Genomic DNA, 15,000 nt, shown 5'->3' on the forward strand with positions numbered 1-15,000 from the left:
TTCTTTCTTTCTTTCTTTCTTTCTTTCTTTCTTTCTTTCTTGCTTCTTCTTCTTCTTCTTCTTCTTTTTTAAATATTTAGTGTTTAGTTTTCGGGGGACCCGACATCTTTCTTACTTATTCATTCATTCATTCATTCATTCATTCATTCATTCATCCATTCATCCATTTATCCATTTCTTTATTTATTTATATATCTATCCCTCTCTCCTCTCTCCTCTCTCCTCTCAGCTCTCTCTTCCTCTTATCCCTGGCCCCCTCATCCTATCACTCCTTTCTTCCTCCAACACAAACCCTGCTCCCGCTCCACCCCGCGAGGTCGACCAGTTGTCCATTCGAGGACTTTGCTTTTTTTTTCTTTTTTCTTTTAATGCCGTATGTACAGAGGTCGACCAGTTGTCCTAACATAAGTGGGCGGGGACGGGGCGGGGGCGGGGATGGGGGTTGGGGCCGAAGTCGAAATGAGTATGCCTTTATACACACCCTTTTTTTTTTTTTCCTTCCTTCTTTCTTTCCTCCTCCTCCTCCTCCTCCTCCTCCTCCTCCTCCTCCTCCTCCTCCTCCTCCCCCCCCACCCTAACCTCCCCTCCCCCTCCCTCTCCTCCTCCTCCTCCTCCTCCTCTTCCTCCCCGTCCAAGTTAATTTGTCCTTGGATTCTTTTTATTTTTTAATTTTTTTTTTAATGTTTATTTTTTAGTTATCGGCGGACACGACATCTTTGTTTGTATGTGGTGCTGAGGATCGAACCCGGGCCACACGCATGCCAGGCGAGCGCGCTAGCTACCGCTTGAGCCACATCCCCAGCCCCTGGATTCTTTTCAGCTGTAAGTGACGGTAGGATGACTCCACAAATACTCCTTATTTCACGTGGGGACATTCTTTCCTAATCGGTAGTTCAGTTTTAATTGCATGCATCAAATCATTCCTTGTGTGGGTCTGGGCTTTTTCTTCTCTTGGTGCTCAGTACCTGGAGAGGAATGTCAAAGCCCGGGGGTGGGGGGTGGGGGGTGTGCTCTCTGGTGTTTGTGCATTTCTCTCCTTCCTTGCTTGCACACCAACTCAACTCTCGCTCGCTCCCTCTCTCCTTCCCTCCTTCCTTTCTTTCACTTTTGCTTCACTGTTTCTTTCCTGGTGGTGCTGGTGCTGGTGGTGCTTCCTTTCGATTACTTTCCTTTATTTTTTTCTTGATTTTTTTTTTTTTTTTAACATTTGCTGCCCCTCCCCCGGTCTCTCTCTCTCTCTCTCTCTCTCTCTCTCTCTCTCTCTCTCTCTCTGAGATTCAGAGGCCACCTTGCACTTCTTCCTGGCCGCAGTTGTAATTCAGCTTTTTACTTTTGATAAGAGTCACTTCTGACATCCTCTGCTCTCCAAAGTCTACGTGACTTCATGACTATGCTGGGCCTGGACTCAAGGGCAGATAAGTCTGCCTAAAACAGGGAAGAAAGGTGATATGATTTCCCCTGGATTGAATCCAGAAGTGCCTAACTACCACCACGGAGTTTTTGTGTGTGTTTTTTTTTTTTTTTTTTTTTTTTTCGTTTTTTTTTGTTTTGTTTTGTTTTGTTTTTTTGAGATGGGGTGTCCCTGGATTGCTCATGTTGGCTAACATCAAAGGAGACAACATCCTATCTCAGTCTGTGATAACACCTGCGGTGGTGTTATCACATGGGGTGTGTGTGGGGGGGTGTCCTTCCCCTTCCCCTTCCCTCTCTCCTTTCTCTATTTGCTGGTTAAAGCTCGAGGTCTCTGGAGGTTGCCTGATTACTCCCAGGACCTCACCTTCTCTTGTGAGTAGCTGAGGTGGTGGTTGCTGAACCCTGTCCCACCATTCTGATCTTTCACTACTCTTACTGTTCTCTTCCAGGACTTTTGCATCGAGTTCCTTCTTCCAAGGATGGTGGAATGATGACAAAGATGATGGTACTGGAGATTTGGAACACTTTTTTTTTTTTTTTTTTGTTTGTTTGTTTTTTTGGTGGTTGTTTTTCCTCCCGGATGGCTGTCAAACCTGCAGCAGCACACACATCGGTCCATCTGGAAGTGGAGAATCTCTAAAGGATCTTCAAGGAAAGCGTGGACAAGGAGGATTCAGTCCCCGGGAGACTCTTGACACGAGATGGGAAATCCCCCCCCCCCCCATTTCTTCTGGAAAATACCTAATACCAATAAAGACAGGACAAAATGCAGCACAGGCTGGCTGGCTGGCTGGCTGGCTGGCTGAGGTTTATGTAGCGCCGAGTAGGTCTACAGGTAAAATTGGATCCCAGAGCAACTGTGCAGTTACTCAGGGTCCTTGCCTTCCCCAACTGTCCCCTATCGGACCGAAGCTGCTCCCTCCCCTAAGGCCTTTCTCAGTCGGCTAATCCACCACACTTAGGAGTGGTGAAGGTGGGACACACGTTTTAGGCTTGCTTGGCTTCTTCAGTCGGATCTCATCTCGCCACCGGGTCAGAAACACAAGCATATACACGTGGATGCGCATAGCGACGGGTTTCCACCCTGTGGAACTTGGGAGTTCACAGTGAGTGCTCTGCGGTCTGAGAAAAGCAGCCTCGTTAGTTGCAGTCACTGAACGCTAGGTGGCGCAAAGCTACCGTCATTTTGGAAGGCCTGCCTGAGTTCCATTTCCAGTTTAGATATAATCTATCTACATGTATAGACATAGATACATAGATAGATAGATAGATAGACAGACAGACTGACAGACTTAGATATCTATATCTATATCCATATACAGATCACTACGCTGCAAGCCGCTGCGTCATATCTTCCTCTCTTCCCTCAGCCTACTGAGTCCCTGGAAAGACAGATGGGCACGGGCCTCAGTGCGGTTGTACTCCCGCCTTCCCCCCCCCCCCCCTACAGTAAAGTCCTGGAAGCACTGGGGGGTGGGGAGGACATACCGCTTTCACCCCTGGTATCTGATCACGTTCCTTAGCCTTTAACATGCCCCACCTAGGAGATAGCTTCTGTGCCTCTGCCCGACCCTTGGAATTTGAACTATAATCCCCACTTCCCCCATCCCACTCACTCCAATTCCCTAGTAGTAGTCCCTCCCTCCCAAGGCTGTCACCACCAGAGGTCCATAGTAAACACCTTCCCCTCCCCCCCCCCCCCCCCCCCCGCCCCTGAGAGTTATGAGGGAGGGCCTGGATGAGGTTAAGAGAGAAACGAACAAAAATAAAACAGTGATGTTTCCCGTGGTGTGTGTGTGTGTGTGTGTCTGTGTCTGTCTGTCTGTCTGTCTGTCTAGTGTGTACCTGTCTGAGCCCAAAACCCAAACAGGATGGATTTGGGCCTGGGGGAAGGAGAGGGAGGCCCTTCCTGGGTTTACTTTCTGGGGAAGGGAAGAGACAAAGGAAAAAAAGGTGAGGGTGTTGCCCAGCAATCAAGACCCTTTGTGGACCAAGGCCCGAGGCCCTGGGTTTCTTCCCCAGCCTAGCATCACAAAAGAAACAAAAGTTGTGAACAAAGACAGACTCAAACAACCAAAACAGGCAATAAAATCTCATCTCAAAGACTCTGTGCTGGGCTGGGATGGGCTGGGATGCGCTGGGGTCCTTTATATCTCAGCGTTAGAGTGGTCCCCTAGCATATTCGAGGCCCTGGGTTAGATCCTCAGCTCCAGATAAAAAGAAATTAATAACATAAAGGCATTGTTTAAATACATACATACATACATACATACATACATACATACATACATAGATAAATAGGTAAATAAATAAAATCCAGACACTAGAAGAGACCTTGCTCACACAGACAGAGGTGGTGGGGGGGGGGGGGGGAGATCAAGATGGAAATCACTCTACCCTTGGCATCCAATAGACAAATATGGCTCCCCATACTCATGTCAGGGTTTCCTTGGTGGGGATGGAACCAGAAACCAGCCTCTCACACAGGGGCTGGTTTCTGCCTGGAGCCTGGAACTGGGGACTGAACACAGACACAGTTTACCACTGAGCTAAACCAACATCCCCTTTTTATACAGATATTTTTATATATTTTTGGTAAATCCATTGATTTATGAGTTGAACCCAGAAGCACTCACTTGACCACTGACTGAGCCACATCCCCATATTCAATTTATCTATCTATCTATCTATCTATCTATCTATCTATCTATCTATCATCTATCTATTCATTTGTTTTCTGGCTTGCTTGCTTGTTCTAGTTAAAGCTTGGTCCCGGGGTTTCAAAAACTGACTTCCAGACCACTCACGTATAAAGGAATCAAGCCTTTATTAAAGCACAACTAGTGGCGACTGAGCAGAAGAGCATAAAGCTGTTCCCCTGGCCAGCCCCAAACAATTGCAAGGGTGCCCCTTATAAGCCTCAAACCTGCAAAAGGGACGTTTTGGGGGGAGGGGGCGTCTAGCTAATGCAAGCAAGCCACGTTACAGAAGCGGGAGAGTGAAGTCAGGCGGAGGGACGCTCAGCCGATCACAATCAGCCTAGCCACTCCAGTGACAGAAGCTTAGCCCCCCCCCCCCCCCCCGCTCCCCCTTTTATGGGCTAGTTACAGAAACAATGTCCCATTAGGTAGTTCCTTACTCTTAAAGGTTTCTATAGCACAAGGAAAAGAACATCTTGCTTCAGTCATGACCCTTCTACTTGGCCTGGTTGTTTTACAGAATGGGGACATAAAACAAAACGGAGTCCCATTTGCTTTTACTATCACAACTTTTCTTTGGGAGACAGGGGTCTCCTCGCGAGGTTACTTTCGCTATGAGTTTACGATCCTTCTCTCAACCTCATCCTGATCCTCTTGGGGGTGGGCGGGGGAGGATCGACATGAACCCCCAACCCATACCTTTAATTTTTTGAGCTGTAGATGGATGGACACACTATCTTTACCTTATTTACTCGTTTGTCCCTTTGTTTTGGGTTTTGTGGTGCTCAGGATGGAATCCAGCGCCCCACACGTCCCAGGCAAGTGCTCTACTACCGAGCTAAAACCCTAGCCCAAGCTTTGCATTCTAGAATGAATACATTTCCTTCTATGCTGAAGGAACACAGACACATTTATTGTACAACAAGCCCAGAGATCTTCACATCACACTTGCCTAGAAGTCCTACATACATTCATTGACCTTTGACTTTGGAAGCCAAGTTCAGAATCTACCAGCTCTGCCCAGACTCTGGCCAGATAACTGCCACGATGTGGTGTTTTGCTCACCAACAGTTGGACCTAGGAGAACAGCTTGGACTCAAGTGGACAAATACTCTTATGCATTCAGGAAACAGTGCCACTCACCTGGTACAGGAGTGTTCTTTCAACAAATGATCCCCAAACCCTTACTTTTTCAATTAAAACTAACAGATGTGAAAACTGGTCATTAATGGCACAGATCTTTTTATTTATTTATTTATTATTTTTTAGACAGAGTGTGAGAGTGAGAGACAGGGAGAGAGAATTTTTTAAATATTTATTTATTTATTTAGTTAGTTAGTTAGTTAGTTAGTTTTCCGCGGATATAACATCTTGATTTGTTTGTGGTGCTGAGGATCGAACCCTGGCCGCACGCATGCCAGGCGAGCATGCTACCACTTGAGCCACATCCCCAGCCCCAAGCACAGATCTTTCTCTTTTCGTTTTCTTTTCTTTCTTTCTTTCTTTCTTTCTTTCTTTCTTTCTTTCTTTCTTTTTTTTTTTTTTTTTTTTTTTCTAAATCTGAATGTTACACCGAATGCATGTGTTAGAACTTCCACATGGGTCACTGACTATGGGATAAGTTTAGAGCTTCGATACAATACACGTTCTAATAAAAAGGGTGACCTCTCATGTAGGAAACCTATATGTCTTTAAGTGTACCGACTTTTTAATAATAAAAAAATCTCTCAGACACAGCACAGCATAGTACTCTAGTCCCCAGATGTGCACACATCTCCAGTGACAGAGATGTGGGGTGATTCAGGAGAATCACAAGACTAAGCCCAGCCTCAGCAACTTATGGAGCCCTGGGCTGGGGTAACTCGAGAGAGAGAGAGAGAGAGAGAGAGAGAGAGAGAGAGAGAGAGAGAGGCAGAGAAGGGGGGATAGGTGTTGGGGGGGTGTTGCTCAGAGGCAAAGCATCTCAGAAGGAAGAGGGGGAATTTATTATAATAAGAAAACATAAGAACTGAACCTTTACAGCAACAAAACTCTGATGACTCTGCTGACACTCTGTTGTTCTAACCCATCGGAGGCCTAGCAAGGTTATCAAACAGAAAAGTGATTTTCTGGATGAAAATTCTAAATATTTGTTAGCCAATGGGCAGATAACCCACCCTGAAAGTCAATATGGCTTCACCTATGATTAGGGAGGGGGAGGGTAGGGAAAAGAGAAAGGAAAAAGGATATGGGTTTTAACATGAGCCTCAGTGGCTGAGCAGTGAGACTTATACTCAAAGCCTATAAAGTGGACCCCTGTTACATTTTCTGACACCCACCACCACCTCACCCCCCCCACCCCCCCACCCCGCTTTAATTGATTTGACAGTTGGGAGAAAAATTTAAAAAAAAAAAAAAAAGACAAAAAAGGACAACAACAGCAACAGACAGAAACAACAACCACCCTTACCGAATTTCTGAATTTACATGAGTGAATGACTCTTCTTGATTCTCAGTAACATAGTTTATACTTTTCATGGTTTTTGATTTGTTTGTATGTAATTAAAAAAAAAAAATCAGAAGAAATTATTGGTATGCATGGTGGTGGTGGTGGCGGTGGTGGCAAAAAGTAACCTGGAACCTGCTTTACTTAGGCTACTGGTTTGATAAAGTCTTCCTTGCATGGATGTGTTGTAGGGACAAATGAGGCAAGGCACCGACCGAACAGAGCAGGAAAACGGTTTTATTTGGATGCAGCCAGGTTCAGAGAAGATGGCTTTTGCTGTAAGGAATTAATCCCCTGAACCCAAAGTTCAGGTAGTTTCAGAGTTTTATACCCAGCATGTAAGGGGAGGGGCTCAGAAATTCATGGTCTGCAGAAGTTCACATAAAAGCAGCTTTTTCTCTCACTGTTCTGGGCATGTTAACCCTTGGAGGACAACACCTGAGAAGGGGAGAGCTTCTTCTCCCCTGTCTACTCTCCCCCTGCCAGCTGTTACCATGGAGTCCAGTTGGTACCGTCTCGTATCTTAAACATGTAGACATCTCTGTGAAGCCCAGCTCAAGGCCAGAGGCCTTGTTTGCACATTTCTTCAAAGTACTGTTCTGGACATGTTTGTGAAAAACTAGTAACGGGGGGGGGGGGGTGGGGGGTGGGGGGGGTGGGGGGGGGTGTCCAGCACCTGGAGTGCTGGTATCTTCTCGGCCAGTGGCCAAGTAAACAGGGCGACACGAAAATAGGAAGTTTATCCACCTTGAATTCTTTTGCACAGAGAGACTCTTTTGCTGACAGACCTAAAACCAGTCTGGGTGAAGATTTCAGAAGAGGCCCAGTTAAGACTTTTCAGTGGAGAAAGGGGGTGCCACTTCAGATGATGAATCCCAAAGACACATTGGACTGGCCCAAACATATCGCATATTTTAAGCTTCTTCTCATTCACGGCAAAGAGTAAGCAGTTTTACCTAACAATAGTTTGGTTTCAAAAGGGTTTTTTTTTTTTTTTTTTTGGTAATCCAATCCCCTGCTTTTCCCTTAGAGCTCTTCTCTTTTCTCTTAGAAAACTCTACTCTTACTCAGAGGTCCAAATCTCCATTCCAATGACACAGGGGGGGAAAAAAAAAAAAAAAAAAAATTCTCTCAAGCACCTGGACCCCTCCTGCCCCAAACACAGGAGTTCTGGGTGATCAATGAATTTAAAAGGCAGGAAGAATGGATCATTAACAGAAATGAACATAACCACAGTTACTACTTTCTAAGAGTTGGAAAGAATTACCCAGGGCAGAGCTTCCAACTGAAACACTGTAATTATTAGACAACAAACAGACAGACAGACAGACAGACAGACAGACAGTCAGACAGACAGACAAAAACCCTGAAGTACAAGAGACTCTCCCCTTCTCTCTCTATAACACACACACACACACACACACACACACACACACACACACACACACCCCTCTCTTTCTCTACACCAAACTCTTTTTAATCGCTTGATTTTCAGTTTCTCACTTAGTGGAGCACCCCTTTTCTTTAGGATCAATCTCCTCCTGGGTTTCTTTTTATACCAAAGGGGGGCAAGTTACACATAATCCAGGAGAAGGAGGCCAAAGCAATCAGGTTATTAAGGAACATCAGGAGAGAGAAATTAAATGCTGGTAGACACATTGAACAAGTGCTCTGAAACAAATGATATTCAAATTAACCTCTTAGTGTAGTTTTAAACCAATCGGTCAGCATAAATGCAGAGTTAGAGAGACAAACTGACCCTTAAAACAGGTTGGGAATTGTGAACAGCCTGGAGAGGCCACATTTTTCTTCCTTCAGGGGCAGTGGGAGAGACTTTGCCCTGCCTGTTGTTATGTAAATTAGAACTGAGACCTGCCCCAAGCAAGCCCGGTTTAGTGTAAGAATCTTACTTCCCCGCCCTGATAACTGGCACCCCAGCCTGGCAGGAAACAAATTTTCCCTTGCAGACAAAGCGGTAGGAACCCAAAGTGGCGGGAACCACCCTTCCCCGCTCCCCTCCCCCCTCCCCCCCCCCAAAAAAAAAACCCAAAAAAACCCACAATGTCACCGAGAAGGCATAGTACAAGTACCTGCTTTATCTAGGCTACTGGTTTGATAAAGTTGGCACTTTGTTGAGGGTATTTGGGTATTTCAATCTCACCTTGACCCCTGACCCGCCCCTCTCAAGAGTTTGTGAAAGATGGATGCGGCTATTTCTCCCTGAGATTTGTGAATGTACAGGTTTATACTTTCTTTGGGTTTCATCCCGTTCTTGAAATGAATCCTGGCAGTGGCCCACATGCTACGACCTCCAGCTTACTTTTGTGTTGTTCAGAGAAGAGTTGTGGTGTGATTTCATCTTTTAGACTTTGTCGAGATTTGGTTTATGTTCCATTCTATGGTCAACTTTGGTAAACATTCCGTATTCACTTGAAAAGAATGTCTGCTGTGTAGTGGTGGCCTTGCAGTGTTCTGAACGTGCCCATTAGGTGTGGGTTGTTCGTGATGTAGTTCTGCTGTCCTTTGTTCCTGATTATTTATTTATGGCCTAAGTCGTCCTCAGCTGCTAAGGGACGAGTGTTCTCATCTCCTTGCCATAATAGATTTATCCATCTTTTCCTTTAATTCTCTGTGGTTTTCATGCAGGATTTATTTATTTATTTAGTTAGTTAGTTAGTTAGTTAGTTAGTTAGTTATAGCTGTTGATGGACACAATGTCTTTATTTTTGTTTATTTATTTTTATGTGGTGCTGAGGATTGAACCCAGGGCCTCACGAATGCAAGGCAAGCACTCTACCACTGAGCTACAATTCCAACCCTCATGTAGGTATTTTGAGGTTATTGAATGACTTGCACACTACCTTAAGATTGTTTAATGCTTCCTCAAAGATCTGACTGTTTATCAATGTGCTATGTTCCTCCTACGCCTGGCAGTGATTGTCTTGTGTGTACCTTGAAGTCATACTAAAAATAAAATAAATAAGTGACTGGGTACAGTGGCCTATGCCTGTCATCCCAGACAGGCTTCTCTCTCTCTCTCTCTCTCTCTCTCTCTCTCTCTCTCTCTCACACACACACACACACACACACACACACACACACACACAGCTGAGGCAGGAGGATCCAGAGTTTAAAGCCACCCTCAGCAAAAGTGAGACACTAAGCAACTCAGTGAGACCCTGTCTCTAAGTATAAGTAATATACTAGATAGGTAGGGCTAGGGGATGTGGCTCAGTAGTCAGTGAGTGCCCCTGAGTTCAATCCCTCCTTACAGGCCTCCTCCAATAAATAAACAAACAGATAAAAAAATACATACGTTTATTTTGTTTATTTAGGTGATGATGATGATGATGATTTCAATGTGGTGCCCGGGATTGAACCCTGTGCCTCATGCGTACTTGGTAAGTACTGTACCACTGAGCCACAACACCAGACTGACAACACCATGAAGTGCTCTTGCAACCTTTCTCCAGCTTTATTTATCCCAGAGCATGTGGTGTTTCAGTCTAGGGCAACAGACCATGCTTTTTAGCCAAGGCAGCCTCTCTTAGAGCCCTGTTACAGCTTCTTATTACCAAGTGTCTAAATGTAAAATTTGGCTCTGTGATATTGATAGATCAATAAAAATAAAGATACAAAAAAAAAAAAAAAAAAGATAAAACGGTCAAACTGACAAAATACAACTTCACAAGGAAGAATCCTTGTGATGATTTGTTCGATGATTTGTTCCTTTTTGTATGGCGTGCTAAGGCTCAAACTCTGTGCCAGGCCGGCCCTCTGCTACTGACCCAAAGACACAGACAGACCCTAGACAAGAAAGGATTCTCAGAGGCTGGTCATCTTCCAATTTTTTTTTTTTTTTTTTTTGTACAGAAAAAGGAGGAAACACAAAGCCCAAAGACAAGCAGATCAAATTCCCAAGCAACCGATTTCAAACTGATTTTGACATGTTTCTGTCAATTCCTACATTGTCTGGATGGATCGAACCGTGGCCTAGCAGCTAGTCTGCCTGTCTAATTGTGGCTTCACCGTGGTGGTTTCGGTTTTGAAGTCCCACACCGTCCGTGTCCCCCGCCGGATTCTCTGGGGGTGCTGGGCAGACTGCCGGCGCCTCCCGCTGCTGCGGGGCACCCTGGCGGGGTGGGGGTGGGGCGGCTGGTGGGACGTGTCCAGGTGACTTTCTACGACCCCTGCGAAGCGGATCCCGCTGACACCGACCCTTCCGCCTGATTTTGTTGACGGTTTTCGAGCTCCCCCTGGTGGCCGCTTTTATAGGAGTGTCTTAATCCACTTCTGAGAAGTATCTGTTCAGGTCCTTGGCCCATGGATTGATTGCATTATTTGTTTGATTCTTCCCCGCCCCCCCCCCCCCCCCCCCGCCCCGTTGTCGTTGTTGTTTCGCTCTGGGGCAAGGGCCCACGCTTTTTAGCCAAGGCAGCCGCTCTTAGCGCCCTGTTACAGCTTCTTATTACCATGTGCCTAAACGTAAAATTTGGCTCTGTGACCCGGTGGAAAATGACTTTCGGTTCAAGAAAATGCTCATTTCTTACTCAGGTAAATAAATAGGTAAATAAAAACACAAATTCAAATAAGAATTAATGGGCTGGAGATGTGCCTCAAGTGGTAATGCGCTCCCGCGGCATGCGCGGGGCGCTGGGTTCGATCCTCAGCACCGCGTAAAATAAAATAAAGATGTTGTGCCCACCGCATACTGAAAAATAAACATTAAAAAATATTCTCTCTCTCTCTCTCTCTCTCTCTCTCTCTCTCTCTCTCCTCTCTCTCTCCACCCCCCTCTTCCCTCTCTCTCTCTCCCCCCCCTCCTCCTCCTCTCTGTCTTTACAAAAGAAAAATAAGTAAAAGTTAAAAAGGGGGCTGGGGATGTGGCTCAAGCGGTAGCGCAGTTGCAGTTGCCCGGGTTCGGTCCTCAGCACACAAACAAAGATGTTGTTAAAAAAAAAAAAAAAAAAGTAAATATTGAAATTCTCTCTCACTCTCTCTTAAAAAAAAAAAAAAAAAAAAAAAAAAGATAACGTGGCCAGGCAGAGAAAATAGAACTCCCCAAGGAAGAATCCTTATTCCTATTATGATCAGTATTCTTTTTTTTTTTTTTTTTTTTTTCTTTTTTAGAGTAGTTGTAGGTGGACAGCACGCCTTCTTTCGACTTTGTTCCTTTTTGTATGCCGCGCTAAGGCTCAAACCCAGTGCCTCCTATGTGCTAGGCCGGCCCTCTGGCACTGAACCACAGACACAGAGGAGGAAGGTTTCTCAGAGGCTGTTCATCTTCCCATTTTTTATTTTTTTTTTTTTTGGTACAGAGACAGGCGGAAACACCGAGCCCAAAGACCAGCAGATCAAATTCCCCAGCCACCGATTTCGACGGGTTTTTACATGTTTCTGTCAATTCCTCCATTCTCTGGATGGATCGGACCGTGGCCTAGCAGCTAGTCTGCCTGTCTAATAGTGGCTTCACCGTGGTGGTTTCGGTTTTGAAGTCCCACACTGCCCGTGTCCCCCGCCGGATTCTCTAGGGGTGCTGGGCCGATCTGCCTGCGTCTCGTGCCCGCCGCTGTCGGGGGGGGGGGCCCTGGCGGGGCGACCCGGCTGGTGGGACGTGTCCGGGTGACTTTCTACGACCCCTGCGGAGCGGATCCCGCTGACGCCGACCGAGGTTCCGCGTCCCTTCCTCCTGATTTGGTTGACGGTTGTCGAGCTCCCCCTGGTGGCCGCTTTTATAGGAGCGTCGGATCATCGGAAGTCTCCAAGGCGTGATATTCGGCGGCGGTGGCCGAGACAGAGTTCCAGGAGCTGGGCGGCGCCAGCGGAACTGTCTCGGTCACGCTGGGCTGGGCCGTTGTGGCCCGTTGGCGGGATATTGGACCTGCAGGCTTACTGTGTGTGTGTCGGTTGTCTTCTCTCCCTGCACGGTCCGGGCCGCGGGCGCCTCGGGTGGCAGTCTGAGCGGTTCCTTCGCCGCCACGGGCTTCGCTTTGCCCGGTCTGGGTCGGTCGCCGGGACTTCTGTCTTATTTTTCTCCCGCTTCCTCTCCCTCTCCCTCTCTCTCGCGGGTTTTGGCCGCGGGGCTGCGGGGCTTCACCGGGCGGGCCAGGCGGGTGTGCTCGCCCGGCCTTGCCGCATTGCCTCTTCGGGGGCCCGCTGCCCGGGGCTTGTCCTGTTGGCTACGCCCGGCGTCCTTCGGACGTGTTCCCCGTCCGCCCTTCCCCCCCCCCCGGTCCTGCTCGCTGGGGATGGCGGTCCCCGTCTCTTGTCTTTGCCTTCGTCAACGAGGGTCGACCAGTTGTCCCTAGGGGCTCTGGATCTCGGTGATGGGCTCGATTTCGCGGTCCGCTGACCGTGACTGTGTTCAGGGAAGGCGGCAGTGGTGAGTGAACTGTTCCCGGTTGCCCCGGTCGCGATTGTTTTGGCCCGAGTTGGCCGTTTTCTGCCATCGGGTAGGTGCTGACACGTTGTCCTCTGGCGGCACACGCCAGAGCGAGGGAGCTTGGGCCTCCGGGTGCGTGCGGGGCTCTGGGCTGATGGGGTGGCCCGGACCCGTTCCCTCTTGAGCTGCTTGCCTGGGCCTGCGTGCGACGGCTCTTTGGCGCACCTGGAGCGCCCTCGCGGTGGTGCCGCCTCTGGCCGGCCGGCCTTCTGGCGCCGGAGGGCGGCGGGGGTAGGTGGCGGGTGGTCCTTTACCGCCCGTGCGCTCCTCGCTGCGGGCACCGAGGGTGGCGTGACGACGCTTGCTTCCATGGCTCCGAGCCGCGTGTCAGGCGTTCCCCGTTCCGTGTCGTCGGCCGCTCTCCCTGGGGTGTGGGGCCGGCGAGGCCGTAGCAGGCTCCTCTTAGAAGCGGTCCTCGCCGGGTCTCCCCCTGCTCCCTGGGCCTCTCCCGCCCACTCTGCTGATCGATGTGGTGACTTTGCGCTCTCCTGGGCTGGACCAAAGCCGCGCCAGGCGAGGGACGGACATTCATGGCGAATGGGCCGACTCTTCTCGTCCTGCCCGCGGGCCCCTCGCCTTGCCTCCCCGCCCGTTCGCGGTGCGGGGAAGGGCGGGGGTGCGGAATCCGGCCTCGACCTCGCTCCTGGGGTCCTCTGACGTAGCGGGTGCTTCTCGCTCGCCGCCCTCCCTGGGCGGCCAAGGGCCGTGTGTGGCCCTCCCCGGCGCGGGGAGGGCTGCCACCGTGCTGCCTCGGCGCGACGGTGCGCCTCTGCTTCGGTGCTCCTGGGGCGCTCCGGGTTGTTTCCTGAGGTGCCTGAGGCTGAGCCGGTGTGTGCTGCTCCCGATCCCAGTGCCGCTGCCGCGGCCGGCCGCCGCCTCGCTGTCGGTCTCGCCCCGTCCGTGGGGGTTTCCGAGGCGAGTGCCTGACGGGAAGAGCGGTGTCGCTTCTTTCGGGGGATCGAGGCGGTAAGCTCGGCAGCGTTGCCCGTTCCCTCTCCGGGGGGAGGGTGTCGCGTTGTCGTCCCCAGCGCCGAGTGGCGTGGGGAGTGTTAGGCGAGCGGGCGCCCGGGCGCTCTTCCCTCTCTCCGGTGGGGGGAAGGAGACGTTGCCCGGGCGTGTGAGCGATTGTGGCGGGACGCCGAGCTGGGGCCGGTCGGGCCCCCGAGGCGATGGGGCTTTGGGTGTCCCCGGCCGCGAACGCTCAAGAAGCCTTGTGCTTGCCTGTACCGCAGATCCCCCCTCGTTGTCTCGGCGGCCGGTTGGCAGAGGGGCTGGGTTGGGTGCGGCCCACCCTCAGTGAGGAAGTTTCTCTAGCGATCCGTGAAGGGCGTGCCTTGTGTGGGGGTACCGGATTCCCCCGTTGGCCGCCCCCTGCCTTTTGCGCTACGCTACCGTCGGTGGTGTGTGTGTAGGCGAGAGTCCCCCCTCCCCGCCGTCTGGGAGTGCAGGGGTCCGCCGGCCCCCCGCGGGTGGGGGCCGAGCGCCTGCTCTTTGTGCCTACCGCGGCCCACGCCTCCCCCCTTCGAGTCGGGGGAGGGTTCCCGCTGGGCCTTGGCCGGGCCTTCTGGCGCGCGTGGGGCCACTGTGTGGGTCGCTGGTGCCGCGTGTGTGCGCGGTGGCGGTGGGGCGCTGTTCGCGCGGCCGGGGGTTGAGGGGCCGCGTCCCTCTTTCCCCCGCGCCCGCTGCGAGTGTCCCTCTGCCCGCTCCCGGTCCCGAGCCGGCGGGCGACCTGCGTGCGTGTGCGCTGGCCCGGGGCGCGGCCGCCGCGGCCCCCCTGGGAGCGTTCCGCGGGCGGTGTGGTGAGCGAGTGGACCCTGGAGCTGGAGAGGCCCAGGTCGTGGGACTCGTCCGGCCCGAGGTTGTGGCGTTGCATGCTGGCGTTTGGAGGCCAGGCACGCGTCTCGTCGCGTGGAGGGCCACCCTGTGGTGGCGGGGCGGCGGGTCTCGTGGGAGGTTCCGGG

Source organism: Callospermophilus lateralis, unplaced genomic scaffold, assembly GCF_048772815.1.
Source record: "Callospermophilus lateralis isolate mCalLat2 unplaced genomic scaffold, mCalLat2.hap1 Scaffold_5730, whole genome shotgun sequence".
Classification (NCBI taxonomy): domain Eukaryota; kingdom Metazoa; phylum Chordata; class Mammalia; order Rodentia; family Sciuridae; genus Callospermophilus; species Callospermophilus lateralis.